At 32.3% G+C, this 19,847-nt stretch overlaps 1 long non-coding RNA gene and 1 other non-coding gene across 2 annotated transcripts in view; both read left to right on the top strand.

The window, feature by feature from the left end:
• Positions 1 to 19,847, top strand: part of LOC145260348 (uncharacterized) — a 139,089-nt gene that overhangs the window by 48,707 nt on the left and 70,535 nt on the right. The gene's annotated exons all lie outside the window — the stretch shown is intronic.
• Positions 6,647 to 6,718, top strand: Trnad-guc (transfer RNA aspartic acid (anticodon GUC)). Its single transcript has one exon. It is a non-coding gene; the product is annotated as a tRNA-Asp (tRNA).

Raw genomic sequence — 19,847 nt, 5'->3', positions numbered from 1 at the left:
TAAAGAACCGACGCTAGGCTCAAAGAAATGGTCGGAAATGTTAGGTTAAAAGAGAAAGATGTTCAGAAACGGAAAGAAGCGTTCCTCATCTGCCAATGAGGAAATAAAATATGGTGGGGTTGTACTTAAAATGGTAAGCGACGTTCTCCGATAGAAATGCAACCAATTCTCTGTGGTTGTGTGTGTAAGAAAGAAAGGAAGAGAAAGACGGGCAAAGGAAGAGAAAAAAAAGAGGGTAGAGTTTGTAACCTCCCAAACCAGTCATGTAATTTGTGAAATTGGGATAGAAAAAATTGAACAAGAATTGATTGGGGAGATGAAGAAGACAATCCATTATAGGATGAATTACGACTTTTTTTCTGCTTTAGTGTTGAAGACTCTATAGTGACTGAATCGCAAGGCGATCTCTACAAACGCTTAAAAGCAAATGGCTCCAATTGATACCCACTTTCTTTATCTGTTTTATTTGAATTCGCTTTCTTCGCCACCTCCTAAAACAAATAAGTTTTCACAGGGACGTATTAACTCTTAATATTTTCAACCAATGAAAATCGTTTCAAACCCCAAAAGTAGCAGACCTGTGAAAGTAATAAGCCGACGTGAACTTAGTAAATCCTGTAAGACCTGGCCAACAAAATTAGTTTTCTAGTTGACAACTTAGCCACCGTCATCTCCCTGGTGCCGCCAAATAATATTTTTTATTCTTATATATAAAAGTTCACAATCATGCAATACAGTAAACAGTTGAGAAAAGAGAAAACAAACAGAATAAACAGCAAATAAATAAATTAAAAATAAACCGCAATATTTTTTTATCGACCTGTATAGTTTTAAAGTTCTTAAACAGTTTTTTTTTTTTTTTTTTTTTTTTACACGGTGGTCACCACTTATCAAGGCCCGGAAGCCACTCAGGGATAAGATGTGTTGCCGTAGATGGTCGTGTCATCAGCATAGATGTCAACGAATGATTTAAGTATGTGTTTAGGGAGGTCATTGATGTAGATCAGGAAGAGAGTTGGGCACAGGATTGACCCTTGAGGGACTCCAGCATTAATACTGCAGGCCTCTGATTTTTGTCCATCGATCACTACTCTTATGAACCTATCAGAGAGAAATGATTTAATGATTGAGAAAACATTTCCAGTTATACCGTAGCTGGAAATCTTGTGAAGTAGGCTCTTATGCCATACCTTGTCGAAGGCCTTTGATATGTCAAGAGCAATTGCCCTAGAAAGGAAGTCTTTGTCAAGAGACTCACTAATCCTGTGAGATATAACCGTTAGCACATCTGCGGTAGATCTTGCAGAACGGAAACCATATTGTGTGTCACTAAGAAGATTGTTTCTGCTGAGGTGTTTACTATTTCTCTATTTAATATGGATTCCAGCAACTTACTCGTAACACACAGGAGGCTTATTGGTCTGTACTGAGAGGGAGATGACTTATCACCTGAATTCTTAAATACAGGGCAAACTGATGAGGTTTTCCAGGGAGTCGGAAAGCACTTCTCCTTAATGCAACGCTTAAACAGTTTTGTAAGTATGGGAGCAAGTTCTGGTTGAAGCTTTTTTGACACTATAATTGGGATGCCGTCAGGACCAGTTGCTTTACTGGAATCAAGGTTCTTGATTAGCTTGGCGACCTCATGTACAGATATTTGTATGTTACCTAGCGTGTTCTGTGTTATAGGAGGAAATATAGGGAGTTGATGGCCTTCGTCGCATAGGGTAGAATTAGCTGCAAAGTTCTTTGCAAATAGTTGGGCCTTGTCTGATGCTGACGAGATGACCTCTGGTCGATTGATAATGGTTGGGATAGAGCGCACACTTCTGTTCAGGATCCTATTTGTTATTTGCCAAAACTGGTGGGAACCAAGCTGCTGATCAGCTACTTTGGATTTAACAGACTGTGCATATAGCTCTCTTGCATTTTTCTGGCGTTCCTGAAAGCAGCTTTAGTCTCAGTGCATCTATTACGTTGGTAGTTATGGAAAAAGTGATTTCTGTGCGCGATAGCAGCAGCACATTCTGGGGAGAACCATGGCTGGCTGTTAGGTTTTTGTTGGAATTTTTTAGATGGTATGAATTGGTCTATGCCTACAATTAACCATTCGGTCAGATCTGATACTATAGAGAACACATCCTTTTTAAACATGGAATGCAGAGGTAAATCAGATATGAATGTACTGAAGCTGTCCCAGTCAGCCATAGAGTATCGGTATACAGTACGGTGGAGGGGTACGTCTGGGGACTTATTATATTTCATTTTTATCTTAACTGATACGACGGAGTGGTCGGAGGATCCTAGAGGAGAATGAACGGAACATGAACATAGCTCAGGGGAAGTTGAGAGAAAAAGGTCTAGGAGGCTTGCATATTGACCAGTAGTATCGGGCACACGGGTGGGTTCGCGAACAATCTGAGTGAGGTCATAAGCAATGGCAAAATCATGACAAACCCTCCCCTCGTCGTCTGTCTTATTTGAATGGGTCAGCCATTCCATGTTATGGACGTTGAAGTCACCACAGATGTGGATGTTAGCCGAGGGATGTGCAGACAGGATGTGGTCAATTTTCTCAGATATACTCTTAATGATAGTCACTCCGCTGTTATGGGGCCGATAGAGTGCAAATATAAATGCAGTGGTGTAAGCAAGTGCAACCCAAAAGCACATACAGGGTAAATTAGGATCTTCTCTAGAGATATCCCTGCCACACGGGAAGGCATCTTTAATGTAGGCACATATTCCATCCCCATGGCGATCTTGGGTGTCAGATTTAGCTGTTAAGTTAGAGTATCCGTTAATTATGAACTCATCTAGGGAAGTGGTCGGCCCTATTCCAATTACACTTAGAAAGAATATGTCCGGTTTCGTCTCCTGTAATTGGGTTTCAACCTCTGGAAGGTTGGAACGTAGACCCCTGATGTTGGAGAAGGAGACCTGGTAGTAGGGGTCTACGTTGGAAGATGGGGTTTAAATTTTGTTTCTTTTTTTATTTAAGATTTTGTCGATATGTATCAGCCGACTCGTGTGTTGTTGTGAGTGCTTCATTCTTTAAAAAAATAGTTTAAAAATTACTTATCGTGCTATTAACCCTAAGTCTCATCGGCAACTCACTTAGGAGTAGTGGCATTGTAAGCTTCTTATTTTTACAATCTTTTAAATCTGAAATTAGTATCCATCTATGAACAAAGTCGACCGTCCTTCATCTCGCTAGGTCAATCGACCCCTCCCCACCACAAATATATATAATAAACTCCCTATATATAAATCCAAGGCTTCTTTTTTTTTGTTTATTAAATTGTCCCGTGAAACTAGAGAATAGTTACAAAACCGTATTCAGTTAAATTCATAACAAGCGACAATGGCTTATTTTATTTTCGCTAGGCCGTAATCACGTGATTAAAATTTTAGCAGACTAAAAATTGGGAGACACAAGGGTCAGGAGAACCCGAAATAGTACATCGAGCAAGTACGCATGGGAAAATACTAGAAATAACAATTTCGTTTTTGTAAGAAGGATAACGAAATAGTAATTCGTTTTTTCCTGATGCCTAAATAATCAACAATGCGGTAATAAAATGAAAACAAATATAATAAAAATAAATTTAAAAAAATAAATAAATAACTAGCTAGCTAGCTAACTAACTAACTAACTAAATACTACTACTACTACTACTACTACTACTACTACTTCTTCTTCTTCTTCTTCTTCTTATTATTATTATTATTATTAAACAAACAAACAAACAAACAAATAAATAAATAATTGACGTTTTATTTCATTCCTAGTTTCGGTTTGTAAGTTTGATGTGCGTGAAGTATTTTTGTGTGGTGATTGGGCCAGGGTATTCCCGTTGTCACATTTACCTAAAAAAAAAAAAAAAAAAAAAAAAAGAAGAAAGAAAACCATCAAACTCAACGATAAAAATTATAAAAATAATATTAAAAAAAAAAAACTTAAAAAAAAAAAAACTCCTGAGTGTTACGTTTGTAATAGACGAGATTAACGTGATATAAGAAAAACCAGGTGTCCTGTGAGAATTTCAGAGGGGAGAGGGCATTTTCGTAATTTTCAGCATTTTTTTTTTAATTTTCACTAAGCCACAGCAACGCGTGGCCGGGTACAGCTAGTGTTATAATATTTTTTACATATTCTTATAGCAAATTATCCTAATTCTTATTTAGACAAAAAAAAATATAAGTAATTGAATAAAAAATCTTAAAAAAAATATTTTAATGTGTTATCCATCGAGACAAAAATGGCGGTGAATGGTGTTTTTTTTGGAAATTTTAAAACTCTATTTTATATTATTCTGCTTTTCATATGATATAATTAAGACTTTTATCTTTCTGTAGAAAAAAAGTTGTTCCAGAATAATGGATTTCAATAGATTTTAATTCGTTTAAAAAAACTTTGTTTTTCTTCCATTTTTTGGTCATATCTATTGTATATATATATTTTTTTGTTTTCGATTTCTTAGCTAACTTTTTTTACGGACGATTATTAATTGCGAAGGTGCTACCCAGTAACTATTGGATGAGGACAGATCATAACATCTCTGAGATCGCGGCTGAATTCTTTATAAGCATTAAGAATAACTTTGTGTTATTATAGCGGGAGTCTTGCCCTCAAAGTCCTATTATAGTGTAACTCCTACCCTATTTTTCGGGTCTAAGATGATTCTTACCAAAGGAGGATAGAAAAACATACTTCTTGACACTGTTTTTGCTGAAAAATCCATGTAAAAATCTCTTAGTCACGGATACGATCTCAAAGTACACTTCTGGACAGTAATTAAACCAATCAACCACAGTATTTGATGATTTACCAGTATGCTTTAGCACTTCCTCCATTGACATCTTGATGTTCCACTTGTAAGCTAACTCTAAAATTCCACTGAGCTTAAAATTACAATGGGGCCTTCCATTCAAATTGGAATAATGGAAGAATTCGTTCCCTTTTCTAACCGACCGAACTGACTGGCAACTTTTTCTTCTGCACCTCCATACTGGCACATTCTGTCCACGGACCGTCTTGTTAGTTAAAATCACTGGCCCATTGCACTTGGGGCAAGAATTTTCCTTAACCAGGAAACCATGTTGAAGGAGATATTATGTTGGTGTTTCCTCACTGTGTGCCAACCCAGAAAACAAAACTCTCATAACAACTTCTATGCTTAGTTATGTTTCTCCACGTTTTAAAGGTTAATGTTTTTGTAAGTGAAAATGGTTGAATCAAATTGGAAGGGAAATATTACATTATTTTTTTTAATTTTATTTATTTATTTTTGCTCGTTTAGTTGTTTTTTTTTTTTTGTTTTTTCTTTTTTTGAACCCATATTCAAAAATTACAAAGAAGGATAGAAAGAGAAAATTAGGGTAGGAATCAGGCTTTAGTATCACCAAGAATTCATATGTTTTGATGAGATTTACTTTCTTCCCAGCAAAGGAAGCTGTGGCTGAAGATTAGAAGTTGGGGAGTTAGGTTGACGTCAGTGTTTCCGAAAGCGTACTCTGACCCTGCAAAAATAGACATGAACAGATTCATCAGCATTTCTCGATGGGGCGCCTCAGGCGATCGGCAATAAACCAACATATCCATCCACAAGAAGGTAATGCCTGGGTGAAACCTCCTCAGGTTGATCTGACAATGACAAGTGTTTGTTTACTTCTAGGTTAGGGTTAAGGTTAGGGTTAGACGGCATAATTACGTTGACACACCGGTTTTCGTAGGATCACCGAAGTTAAGCAATATTGAGCCTGGTCAGTACCAGATGGGTGACCATTTGAGATTGCCCGCCCGGCGCTATATGTAGGAGGACGTCGACACCTCCCTGCAAGAGCTGCAAAAACCTAACGTCATCTTCCTTAACGGGGATATACATGCGACTGGAGACTGTTTGTGAATTTAATACTCCCAGAAAACTTCCTCCTTTGGAGAAAGTTAGTTCAAACCGCATGGTGCTAGCGCCAGTTCGGTAGAGTTAGGATTAGATATGTGGCCAGGTTAGGATTTGAAAAGCCAGCAGAAGTGCATCCTGGCTTATAAAAATGTATGAGCCGCCATATTGGCTTTTTCCCCCAATATCAATAAGCTAACCCTTTCTCAAATAAAGAAGCTATCGTGACCGGGAAGAAGCAAAGCCACTATCGGACTGATTGTCGAAGACGTAGCTATATACCTTCCTCCCACCACATGGTGTTATACGAGGTCGGAAGGTGAAAATTGCAAAACCCAACGCAAAAGAAGTGTTTGCATTCTAGCCGTAAAATGCCTCAGCAGCCCCGTCGGCATACACCAACTGATTCGCCTCAGATGATTAACGATAAACTAACCCCTTCTTAAAAAGAAAAGGTAAATCCTGGGAGGGTGGGTTTCTTAGATCTCTGCATACTATCATACCTCAGACTAACAGGAGCAACCACTTAAAAATGACTCAGACTGTCGGAATAGAATGATGGATTTGTTTGATTTAGTAGCTGACAATGTATTTTCAGCTCGCGCTTAACACTTTCTTTGCGACTGCTTGTTCGTCGAAACAATTTTTTTTTCTATTGTTAAAGTGACACACTTTAGCAACCACTTATTCACGAAACACTTACTATTTTTGATTTTACTTAAGAAAAGTCAAGTCTTCAGTTATCCTCGGTAGTATAGTGGTAAGTATCCCCGCCTGTCACGCGGGAGACCGGGGTTCAATTCCCCGCCGGGGAGATGGCATTTTATTTTTGAAACACATATAATTACACCCCCCATATACGAACACAAACACACACGTGGTGATATATTTATTATTATATTAAAACTGAGTTAGTCGACATTTGCTGCCCCCTCCCGCCGAAGAGTTTTTTTCGAGTACGTTTTACTCATGCAAAATACACGTTAAATTATTCAGTTCTGAGATTATGTTTCGAACACCTTTTTAAATTATTCTAATTAGACGTAATTGGTAAATAATTTATAAGGTGACCCACCTCTTATAAACTCCTCTCTCTCTCTCTCTCTCTCTCTCTCTCTCTCTCTCTCTCTCTCTCTCAGCGTATGTTGTTTGATTCTATGGTTCTTATTCTTTATATCCTCTATAACTCTTCCTCTTCCCCCTCCTTCCCCCTCTCTCTTTCTCTCTCTCTCTCTCTCTCTCTCTCTCTCTCTCTCTCTCTCTCTGGTAGTTGCTTGTATGGAAATGGAAGCGTTCCCATTGTGGTTTATTTGCTGGCTGTTTTTGTTGGGACTAATTTTTTTTTTTTTTTTTTTTTACACAGTGATCACCAATTATCAAGGCCCGGAAGCCACTCAGGGATAAGGGTTATTGCAAGTACATTACGTTAGTGTGGAGATTTGATGAAGTGTTTACTTAAGGGGGCGGTTCATTAGGAATTTGTTAACATTGGACTTGAAGACATCCAAGTTGTAGTCCGGAGGGAAGCAGGCAGACGGAAAAGAGTTCCACAGGCGTGCAGTTCTAAGAAAGAAGCTTTGTTCATGGAATCTACGTTTTGATTTAGGCACAGATAAAGAGTGGGGGAAATTTTTCACAGTGGATTCAGCTAGACGGGTGTTTTTCGTGAAAGATTGGCGAGGGGGGGACCAGAGATTGGAGTTCAGACGAGCACCTGCCATGGAAATAACGATAAAACAAGGATAGGCTCGCAACGTCTCTTCTGTGGGAGAGAGGTTGCAGGGTAGAGAAAAGGGCATCCCCCACAAAGCCACGAAGTCTATTTTGTACTCTGTCAAGGCAGGATAGGCTGTTTTTAGCAGCTCCTGCCCAGATATGGCAACAGTATTCCATCCTTGGACGTATATTTCTTACGTAATGTTTATATTTCATAGGTAATATTTATATTTCCTGCGTAAAATACTTCATACGTAATATTTATACTTCATACGTAATATTTATATTTCTTACGTAATATTTATATTTCATACGTAATATTTATATTCCATACGTAATATGCATATTAAGTCACCTGACGAGGACTTCTGGTTTTAATCGACCATTTTTCCGAAACATTTTTTTATATTGATAAAAATATTATTGCTCTTCTGTTATCGAGCATTCTTAATAACTTCGTTAAAATCATTAGTTATAACTTTTGAATACCTTTAACCTGGTGTGTGTGTGTATATATATATATATATATATTTATATATATATATATATATATATATATATATATATATATATATATATATATATATATATATATATATATATATTCAACAATTAAGCTAGAAATTCAGGGATGAGTTCAACTATATGACCAATAAAAACATTTTGTCGAGATGAATGGGAGACAGCTACTGATAACCATTTGGTAGTTGCATAGAGACATCGTCAAAATACAATATTAAAGAAGGTGGATGAGGTTCACTTCAATTAATTTGGCATAAAAAAAATAAATGAATAAATAAAACAAGCATTCTTCAATTGCCACGTAGAGAAATGGTGGTAGAAATTTACGCAGAAAAGAACTTGTCCAAATTTACCTTGAATTGTTGCGATTTGATCAAATGAAGATTGAAATGATCGATTATGCCGTTAATCGATAATCAATTATTCCAACAAAATGAACATTAAGAAAGTTCAATACACGCCGGTTTATAAACTTGAACTCTTGTTGAGAACGTAAATATTGTAGAATGCGAAGATGGTGCCATGAGCCCTTGTAATGGAACTGAGACACAATTCAAACGAACACAAAAAAGCAAATAGTCGAATAGTAACCCTCTTTTCTTTCTCTGTTGTGTTTGGATTTATTCTCCTCTTCATTTCCAAAAGCAAGACAGTTTTCACAGGAAAGTGTTAACTCAAAACATTTTTAACCCATGAAAGTCGTTTTAAACCCCAAAGGCAACAAACTTAAGTCGAATTAACCAAATCTATAAAAATAGTGATTTGGTCAACTAAATATGATTTCTCGAGATTTCTCAAGAAGGCCTATTGAAGGACCCAAGAACGTATGCTCTTGGGTGAGGGAAGTAAAAATGTAGGACCACACGATGCTGAAAATCAATACAGCTTTGGGTTGCAAATTTTAGAGCTACAAGTTCGGCATGTAAAAGAAAGCCACCTGGAAGGTCTCGAACGGCTCAAAAGTTAGACTATTTGAGATGTGAGACTCTCTATTACTCAGTCTCCTACACGTTCAGCTCGCACACATGCTTTCGCCTTGGGATTTTCTGACCGAACAGATAGAAGAATTCTACACACTGATATGCATTTCTATCCATACAAATTAATGATTGCTCAGAAATGTTCTACATATTCCTTTTGTCAACTTTTAAAATGCGGAGGATATTTCTACCGCGCCACGGATTTCATACGTAATATTTATATTTCATACGTAATATTTATATTATATACGGAATACTAAATCACTAATATAATAATACTAATAATACTAATCTCATACGTAATATTTATATTTCATACGTAATATTTATATTATATACGGAATACTAAATCACTAATATAATAATACTAATAATACTAATCTCATACGTAATATTTATATTTCATACGTAATATTTATACTTCATACGTAATATTTATATTTCATATGTAATACTAAATCACTAATATAATAATACTAATAACACTAATTTCGTACGTAATATTTATATTTCATACGTAATATTTATATTATATACGGAATACTAAATCACTAATATAATAATACTAATAATACTAATTTTTACGTAATATTTATATTTCATACGTAATATTTATACTTCATACGTAATATTTATACTTCATACGTAATATTTATATTTCATATGTAGTATTTATATTTCGTACTAAATATTTATATTTCGTACATAATATTTATATTTCATACGTAATATTTATACTTGATATGTAATATACTTCATACGTAATAGTTATACTTCATACGTAATATTTATACTTCACACGTAATATTTATATTTCATACGTAATATTTATATTTCATACGTAATATTCATATTTCATACGTAATATCTATATTTCATACGTAATATTTATACTTCATACGTAATATTTATATTTCATACGTAAAATACTTCATACGTAATATTTATACTTCATACGTAATATTTATATTTCTTACGTAATATTTATATTTCAAACGTAATATTTATATTCCACACGTAATATTTATATTTCTTACGTAATATTTATATTTCTTACGTAATATTTATATTTCTTGCGTAATATTTATATTTCTTACGTACTATTTATATTTCATACGTAAATATTTAAATTTCAGACGTAAAATACTACATACGTAATATTTATATTTCATACGTAATATTTATATGTCATACGTAATATATATATTTCATACGTAATATACTTTATACGTAATATTTCTATTTCATACGTAATATTTATATTTCATACGTGATATTTATATTTCATACGTAATATTTATATTTCTTAGGTAATACTAATTTTACTAATATCATAATACTAATAATACTAATTTCATACGTAATATACTTCATACGTAATATTTATACTTCCTACGTAATATTTATACTGGGTACGTAATATTTATATTTCATACGTAATATTTATATTTTTTACGTAATATTTATATTTCTTACGTAATATTTATATATATGAAATATAAATATTATGTATGAAGTATAAATATTACGTATGAAGTAAAAATATTGCATATGAAGTATAAATATTACATATGAAATATAATATTATATTTCTTACGTAATATTTATATTTCATACGTAATATTATTATTTCATACGTAATATTTATATTTCATACATAATATTTGTATTTCATACGTAGTATTTATATTTCATACGTAATATATATACTTCATACGTAATATATATACTTCATACGTAATATTTATATTTCATACGTAATATTTATATTTCTTAGGTAGTATTTATATTTCATACGTAATATTTATATTTCTTAGGCAATACTAATTTTACTAATAATACTAATAATACTTATTTCATACGAAATATTTCTATTTCATACGTAATATCTATATTTCATACGTAAGATTCATACTTCATACGTAATATTTATACTTCATACACAATATTTATACTTCATAAGTAATATTTATATTTCATATGTAGTATTTATATTTCATACTTAATATTTATATTTCGTACATAATATTTATATTTCATATGTAATATTTATATTTCATACGTAATATTTATATTTCATATGTAATATACTTCATACGAAATATTTATACTTCATAAGTAATATTTATATTTCATACATAATATTTATATTTCATACGTAATATTTATTTCATACATAATATTTATACTTCATACGTAATATTTATTCTTCATACGTAATATTTATATTTCATACATAATATTTATATTTCATACGTCATATTTATATTTCATGCGTAATATTTACATTTCATATGTAATATTTATATTTCATACATAATATTTATATTTTATACGTAATATTTATATTTCATATGTAATATTTATACTTCATACGTAATATTTATATTTCATACGTAATATTTATATTTCATATGTAAGATTTATATTTCATACGTAATATTTATATTTTATACGTAATATTTATATTTCTTAGGTAATACTAATTTTACTAATATAATAATACTAATAATACTAATTTCATACGAAATATTTCTATTTCATACGTAATATTTATATTTCATACCTAAGATTTATACTTCATACGTAATATTTATTCTTCATACGTAAGATTTATACTTCATACGTAATATTTATATTTAATATGTAATATTTATATTTGATACGTAATATTTATTCTTCATACGTAATATTTATACTTCATACGTAATATTTATTTTTCATACGTAATATTTATATTTCATACGTAATATTTATATTTCATATGTAATATTTATTTTTCATATGTAATATTTATATTTCAAATGTAATAGCTGTATTTTATATGTAATATTTATATTTCATACGTAATATTCATATTTCATACGTAATATTTATACTTCCTCCGTAATATTTATATTTCATACGTAATATGTATATATTTCATACGTAATATTTATATTTCATACGTAATACACTTCATACGTAATATTTATATTTCATACGTAATATTTATATTTCTTAGATTATACTAATTTTACTAATATAATAATACTAATAATACTAATTTCATACGAAATATTTCTATTTCATACGTAATATACTTCATACATAATATTTATATTTCACACGTAATATTTATATTTCATACTTAATATTTATAATCCATACCTAATATTTATACTTCATACGTAATATTTTTATTTCACAAGTAATATTTATATTTTTAGATAATACTAATTTTACTAATATAATAATACTACTAATACTAATTTCATAGGTAAGATTTATATTCCATACGTAATATACTTCATACGTATTATTTATATTTCATACGTAATATTTATATTTCATACGTCATATTTATATTTCTTACGTAATATAAATATTACATTCGCAATATTTATATTTCATACGTAATATTTATATTTCTTACGTAATACTAATTTTACTAATATAATAATACTTATAATACTAATTTCATAGGTAATATTTATATTTCATACGTAATCTACTTCATACGTAATATTTATATTTCATACGTAATATGTATATTTCATACGTCATATTTATATTTCTTACGTAATATAAATATTACATACGTAATATTTATATTTCATACGTAATATTTATATTTCATACGTAATATTTATAATTCTCGCGTAATATTAATTTTACTTATATAATAATACTAATAATACTAATTTCATAGGTAATATTTATATTTCATACGTAATATACTTTATACGTAATATTTATATTTCATACGTAATATTTATATTTCATACGTCATATTTATATTTCTTACGTAATACTAATTTTACTAATATAATAATACTTATAATACTAATTTCATAGGTAATATTTATATTTCATACGTAATATACTCTATACGTAATATTTTTATTTCACAAGTAATATTTATATTTTTAGATAATACTAATTTTACTAATATAATAATACTACTAATACTAATTTCATAGGTAAGATTTATATTCCATACGTAATATACTTCATACGTAATATTTATATTTCATACATAATATTTATATTTCATACGTCATATTTATATTTCTTACGTAATTTAAATATTACATACGCAATATTTATATTTCATACGTAATATTTATATTTCTTGCGTAATACTAATTTTACTAATATAATAATACTAATAATACTAATTTCATAGGTAATATTTATATTTCATACGTAATATACTTTATACGTAATATTTATATTTCATACGTGATATTTATATTTCATACGTCATATTTATATTTCTTACGTAATACTAATTTTACTAATATAATAATACTTATAATACTAATTTCATAGGTAATATTTATATTTCATACGTAATATACTCTATACGTAATATTTATATTTCATACGTAATATTTATATTTCATACGTCATATTTATATTTCTTACGTAATATTACATACGCAATATTTATATTTCATACGTAATATCTATATTTCTTACGTAATACTTATTTTACTAATATAATAATACTAATAATACTAATTTCATACGTAACACTAATTTGATTTTTAACTCAAATTCTGTTGTACTATCACATCCATCGTTTTTGAAAAGTCCCTTTTCAACAAAAATAAACGCAGGATGCATATAAATACATACTTTTACAAAAAAAATTGCATCAAAATGGGGTGTGTTTACTTTACTTTATGAAATTAAATTCATAAACGAAAGTGATCCCTCCCTATTAAATCTAAATTATTTTTTCATCTTTTCTTTGTGCATCTTTTTTTTTTTTTTTAACATTTTACATGTTATCGCCTGTACTAGTACATATCTTCTCTAATCTAATATATAAAGGGTTATATGTCTGTCTGTCCGTCTCCATATTTTCAAACTCTATCTCTCCGGAACTAAAAGTCGCAGAACGACACTAGGGGTCTCAAATGATTAATACAGATAACAGCCATGAAGGGAACAACGTCTATTCTTAAAAGAGCCCTCAGATATCAATTTCAAATCATAATGAAATAAAATATTAGCTCCGATACAGAACCTCTTGATCTCTTAAAAATAACCAAAGTAAAATTTAAAAATAAGGTAGAACATACACCAGAAACAGCAGTTGGAAATAAGTTATACACCATCCACTATGACGACAATTCCTACAGCTACGTCCCTAGAAAATGGAACTATTAAACCTCACATAGAGATATGGGACAAAGAGAAAGAAGCAACCTTAGGAGAAGCTAGCATCTTCAATGATACTGAATTAAACAGAGTTGAGTGGGAAAGATAACGAAAAACCAAAGTCTTATGTATGACATGAAAAGAAACTGGAATCTTAGGAGGATCTCTATCATTCCCGAAATTATAGCAGCAATTGAACTTATGAAAACGAATAAAAAAAAACTACTAGGCAAAGTGCAAGAGAAATGCAAGCAATTGGACTCAATGGGACGGTTAGAATCTTTAAGATATTTCTTATATATGAAATAGCAGGTGAATGTCTGGCATCCGGTAGGCTACTCCATTCTCAGCTTGAAGAAAATAAGAGCACTTTTTAAAAACGTGGACATAGACATGTGGTTATGCTTGTCAGAGTGCTTAAGGCCGTTTAAAGTGGTATAGATTAGTTTCCCTTACTGCTAAGATATCTGCTGAGTTTACAAGGATGAAGGATTCCACATCATCAAGGTTTGTTCTAAGTTCATAGAATGACATTCTTGAGGTATTTTGTTCATCAATTAACTTGAGAAAGAAAAAAACCCATAAATAATGAATAAATGCACGACCATTGGTTGCGATAAATGAATGTGTGATAACAAAAAATCTGATTGGCTGATGAGCAAACTTAGCCCCACATTCCATGCAATAGGGTGACGAATTTTCACAAAGATAAAATGCAGAGAATTCTATGTAGCTTAATTGCCATATATATTTTTCAAACTTACCAGACACACACACACATATGTATGTGTATGTGTGTATACTTAGTTATATTTTTAGGAAAAAAGGATTCCAGCAGAGTGCTCTATTATAAGGAAAAAAGTTAGGATATAAACAATTCCGTTTAATACCAAAAAGATTTAAATTTGATGAATTAATAAACCAGATTTTTTCATAGGTGACGCAATAAATATTTCACATTTATTATAATTATTAATAACAGACCCATTTAAGTATTTACTAGTTTTTCTTTTTCTCTTTCTTTTTCTTTTCTGTTTCTTTGGCGTTCAAAATATTAAACAGACAATTTTTTAAATTTTAATCATTTGAAATTTAATTTTTTTTTTAAACTAGATTTGCACGAGACCTTGTAATATATGTGTATGTTTCCTCTTCCAGTTTGGCTGAAGAGAGTTTGATATTGGGATCTAAAATGGTTCCCTATTATCAGAACTCGTTTAGTTTGGTGGCTATTTGACTACTAGTAGAGCAATTCTTTCTAAATCCATTCTGGTTCTTCCTGAGAACGTCTTCGATCTTTGGTTGGATACGGTTGAGAAGCATGGTATTGTAGATTTTTGCTGCAATTGGGGTGAGTGTTATTCCTCTGTAGTTGCTTGGTATGCTTAGGTCACCCTTCTTGGGGAAGGGAAATATGCATCCTTCCCTCCATATATGAATAACTTTTTGATTATATACAACATTGTATGAGTCAAGAAGGATGTCATTGAAGCCAAACTTCAGGAGGTATGTTATCTAAACCTGCAGCTTTACGATTCTTAGTCTTCTTTAGTACAGTTAGAAGTTCCTCCCTTGTAAAATCACCCTTCTCGATATCGAGTTCCTGTACAACAATCGGCTAAATTGGTTAGTCTGTCACTTCTGGTTTGTTTCCAAGTTGCTTTTCAAAATGTGCTTTCCATTTCGAACATGCATTTTCTGGGTTTTCTACCTTTAACTTATCTTTGGCAGGTCGTTTGTGCCCAGATATCTCATTTATTATTTGCCAAGCCAGATAGGATTGTTTGTTATCTGCAGCATTCTGGATTCGATCTATTTGTTCTTGAACATGCTCCTCTTGTTCTGATAGTTACATCATACTAAGCTCTTGAACGGTCTGCTTCCTTAACTTTGTATTCTCTCGAGTGGGGTATTTATGTTGCTTTTTGTTTATGTTTTTTTTTACTCTTCTCTTGATATTATTTTGTCATTTTTCCCAAGGTACTTTCCGCTTTACCTTGGGTTTCTTGGTACGATTAAACAAAGTGTTCATATGTAGTATTAGCAGTTGGTTCCTGCTGAAGATAGCAAGAATTATCCTTTGTGTTATCTTCTCAGCACTGTTCAATGATTTCTATGCTCGAGGGCTAAGCAGAAGTCCTACTTCCCCAATGGTACTATTTGTCGAATTTTTCCATGCTGACGTTGATACAAGTGTTCAGCTGTTATGTGGAGAAAATAGAAACGAACATACAAATGGCCTACCTGTGGAGCGCCCACACGTCTGCCTGTCATGCGCGTTGGGCAGGAAAAAGAGAAACCAAGATGGCGTATGCGATATTTAACAGAAACGGTCTTATGTGATCTTATGTGGGTGTAAGCAATATAAAGCAGGTCGCTTGAAGGAGTGGGCGAATTTTCAATATACAGACGGTGAACAGGTGACGTTACAAGACAAACGGTTACTCAGTGCATTGGAACGAGTAAAGGAGGTCCCAATTTTATACTTTCATACGGTAGATCGAGGATTATACGTCGGTGTTATGTGTTCGATTGCTAACGAATTACAATAAATTTTAAATTCACTCCCGGTGAACATCGTACCATTGTCACTTACTATGATATTTGATATTCCCAGCCGACGAAATACTTCGTTTAATGCTCTTATCGCATTTGCTGCTGTTGGGTGTTTATATTTGAAAACCTCTGGCCATTTAGAGTAGCTATCTACGATCACTAAATAATAATACCGATTTAATGATCCTGCATAGTCCATATGAATGCTTGACCAATGGATATTTTTAATTATACTGAAACATTTATAACGGGTATGAAATAAACTATCTCATTTTCTACACAGTTTGGATAGAATTTTTACAGTTTCCATAAACGATATCTGTTCCGGTTTATTATAATTAATATATTTCGTTAACTTTTGTAGTACTAACACAATATTTTCTTTGTCGAAACATGATTGACACCTTTTTTCAAAAATTGTCTCATGTCCTTTAAAATACGCAGGGAAGGTTATTTCACCGTTCGGTTTATATCTAAATTCTGACAGCGAGTTCGGTATGCCCTCTGCAGATAAAGTGTTCGAACTTTGTTCTCGTTCATCTTGCTTTAACAATATGTTTTACAAAATCTCCTGTTGATCCACAATTTGTTTTTGCACCTGTGTTTGTTGTTTCTGGAAATGTTCTTGTTGCTGTACAAAGTGTTGTTGTAATTGCTGTGCCGCGGCACCTAGCGTTTAAGTCAATTCCGTCAATTGTTTCATAATCAGCATAAAAATATGTACTTGTAAAAACATAAAAACTTTAACTAAATAATGATAATTAATTACGTTTGGTAAGAAAGCATAGTTTTACTTTTTTTTCTTTCAATGAGGAGTGGAGACGAAAAACTAGTTACTTCAACTTTTTTCTAATTGTTTGAATTTCTTTTACCAATTCAAATCCTTATTTGACCTTGTTATATTCCGGGTGTTATTTTTTTAAAACCCTGTGTATCGCTTTATTGCAGGTCGATATTTTTTAAATTTTGAAATTGCTATGAAACGCAGAGAAATGAAATTTGGTATAACACTGGAAGAGCATAACACGGTGCCTTATTTCCCTGATTTTTGTGGAATTTGAACAAATATTTTGAAAATTATGCTAATTTTTCTATTTTCTGGTAATTTTAAGTGCATATCACTTTATTGCAGATTACTCAAAATGCCTAGATAGCTGGTGAAAAGGAACGTGTGGTTGTAGGCCTTGCAGAAGGTTTATCTCTCATAGATCTTGCCAAGGAGCTTAGAAGAGATCAAAGAATATTGTCTTCATTCGTTTAAAATCCAAGCATCAAACCAAGGAAGGACAAAAGCACAAAAAAGTTAGTTTCTGTTCGTAATGTTAGAAAAATTCGCCAATCAACTTATCAAGCAGACGGGCAGCAACAGTGCTGCTATATTTGACAAGGTTGGAATACCTTTCTTGTCCAGAAAGACACACTGCAATGTCTTTAACGAAATTGCAAGAAGAATTAAGCCCATAGCAAAACCTGTTTTAAACCAAACTCATAAGACAAAACGTTTGGCTTGGGCTCTTGGATTCCCTACTTTGCATCGATTCCATCATCAACAGGGAGATGGAGGTGTCATGTTTGGTGCTGGAATAATCTGTGATGAACTAATTGCACCATTTCGAGTGCCAGAAGGTGTCAAACTGACTAGCCAGTCATATTTTATTTTTAAATGAACATTTTTCACCATGGCTTAATGACCTTCCATTGGTGCATCACCACAAATTGATTTTTATGAACGACAATGCGCCACCCCACTCAACCAAGACTACGACATCATACCTTGAGTCATTAGGCATTAGTGGAGAAAATTTGAAGACATGGCCACCTTGTTCTCCAGATATAAACCCAATTAAGCAGCTCTGGTCAATAGTAAAGATGAAAGTTTATCAAGTATGAACTTTAGAGGAAGATTTTGAAAGTTTCCTAAAGCATCACATCATTTCAAATCCGCTGATTGACATCATCAGTTGACAAGAAGCTATTCAAAGTGATTTTGAAGCATGGTAGTTATGTTGATAAATAAATATTATGAATATATATGGCTCTCGTCTTGGGGAGGCTTCATGTTTTGACAAGCTCCTGGGCTTGACCTTTACTCCTGATCTGAAATGGAACACGTATATAAAGTCTGTTGCCCGGGCCGCTGGGAAAATGGCAGGATCCTTCTATCTCACTACTGATGCAATTCTCTATCTGTATAAAAGCCAAGTACGTCTAAAGATGGAGTACTGCTGCCACATCTGGGCTGGAGCTTCAAAAAACAGCCTATCCTGCCTTGACAGAGTACAAAATAGACTTCGTGGCTTAGTGGGGGATGCTCTCTTCTCTTCCCTGCAACCTCTCTCCCACAGAAAAGACGTTGCGAACCTGTATTTGTTTTATCGTTATTTCCATGGCAAGCGCTCATCCGAGCTCCAATCTCTGGTTCCCCCTCGTCAATCCTTCATGATAAACACCCGTCTAGCTAAAACCACTGTCAGTAATTTCCCCCACACTTTATCTGTGCCTAAATCAAAACGTAGATTCCATGAACATAGCTTTTTTTCTGAGAAGTGCACGCCTGTGGAATTCTCTTCCGTTTGCCTGTTTCCCACCTGACTACAACTTGGATGTCTTCAAGTCCAGCATAAACAAATTCCTGATTAATCGCCCCCTTAAGTAAGATGCTTTATCAAATCTTCAATACCATCTATTACTACGATATTATCCCAGATAATGTTCTTTATTTCATATAAATACAAATATGAAGTTAGAATATTGTCTTATTATCAAAAATATACAATTTTAGACACTTACAATAAAGTATTGCATGAATTAAGAAGTATGTCATTGAAGCCACCTATTTTCCAAACTTCAGGAGGTATGTTATCTAAACCTGCAGCTTTACGATTCTTGGTCTTCTTTAGTACATTTAGAAGTTCCTCCATTGTAAAATCACCCTTCTCAATATCGAGTTCCTATACAACAATCGATTGAATTGGTTTGTCTGTCATTTCTGGTTTATTTCCAAGTAGCTTTTCAAAAT

The sequence above is a fragment of the Euprymna scolopes genome, chromosome 36 (genome assembly GCF_053919585.1).
Source record: "Euprymna scolopes isolate OS-2025 chromosome 36, ASM5391958v1, whole genome shotgun sequence".
Taxonomy (NCBI): Eukaryota; Metazoa; Mollusca; class Cephalopoda; order Sepiida; family Sepiolidae; genus Euprymna; species Euprymna scolopes.
Note: the sequence above shows the minus strand (reverse complement) of the source record. Positions and strands in the feature narration are given on the sequence as shown.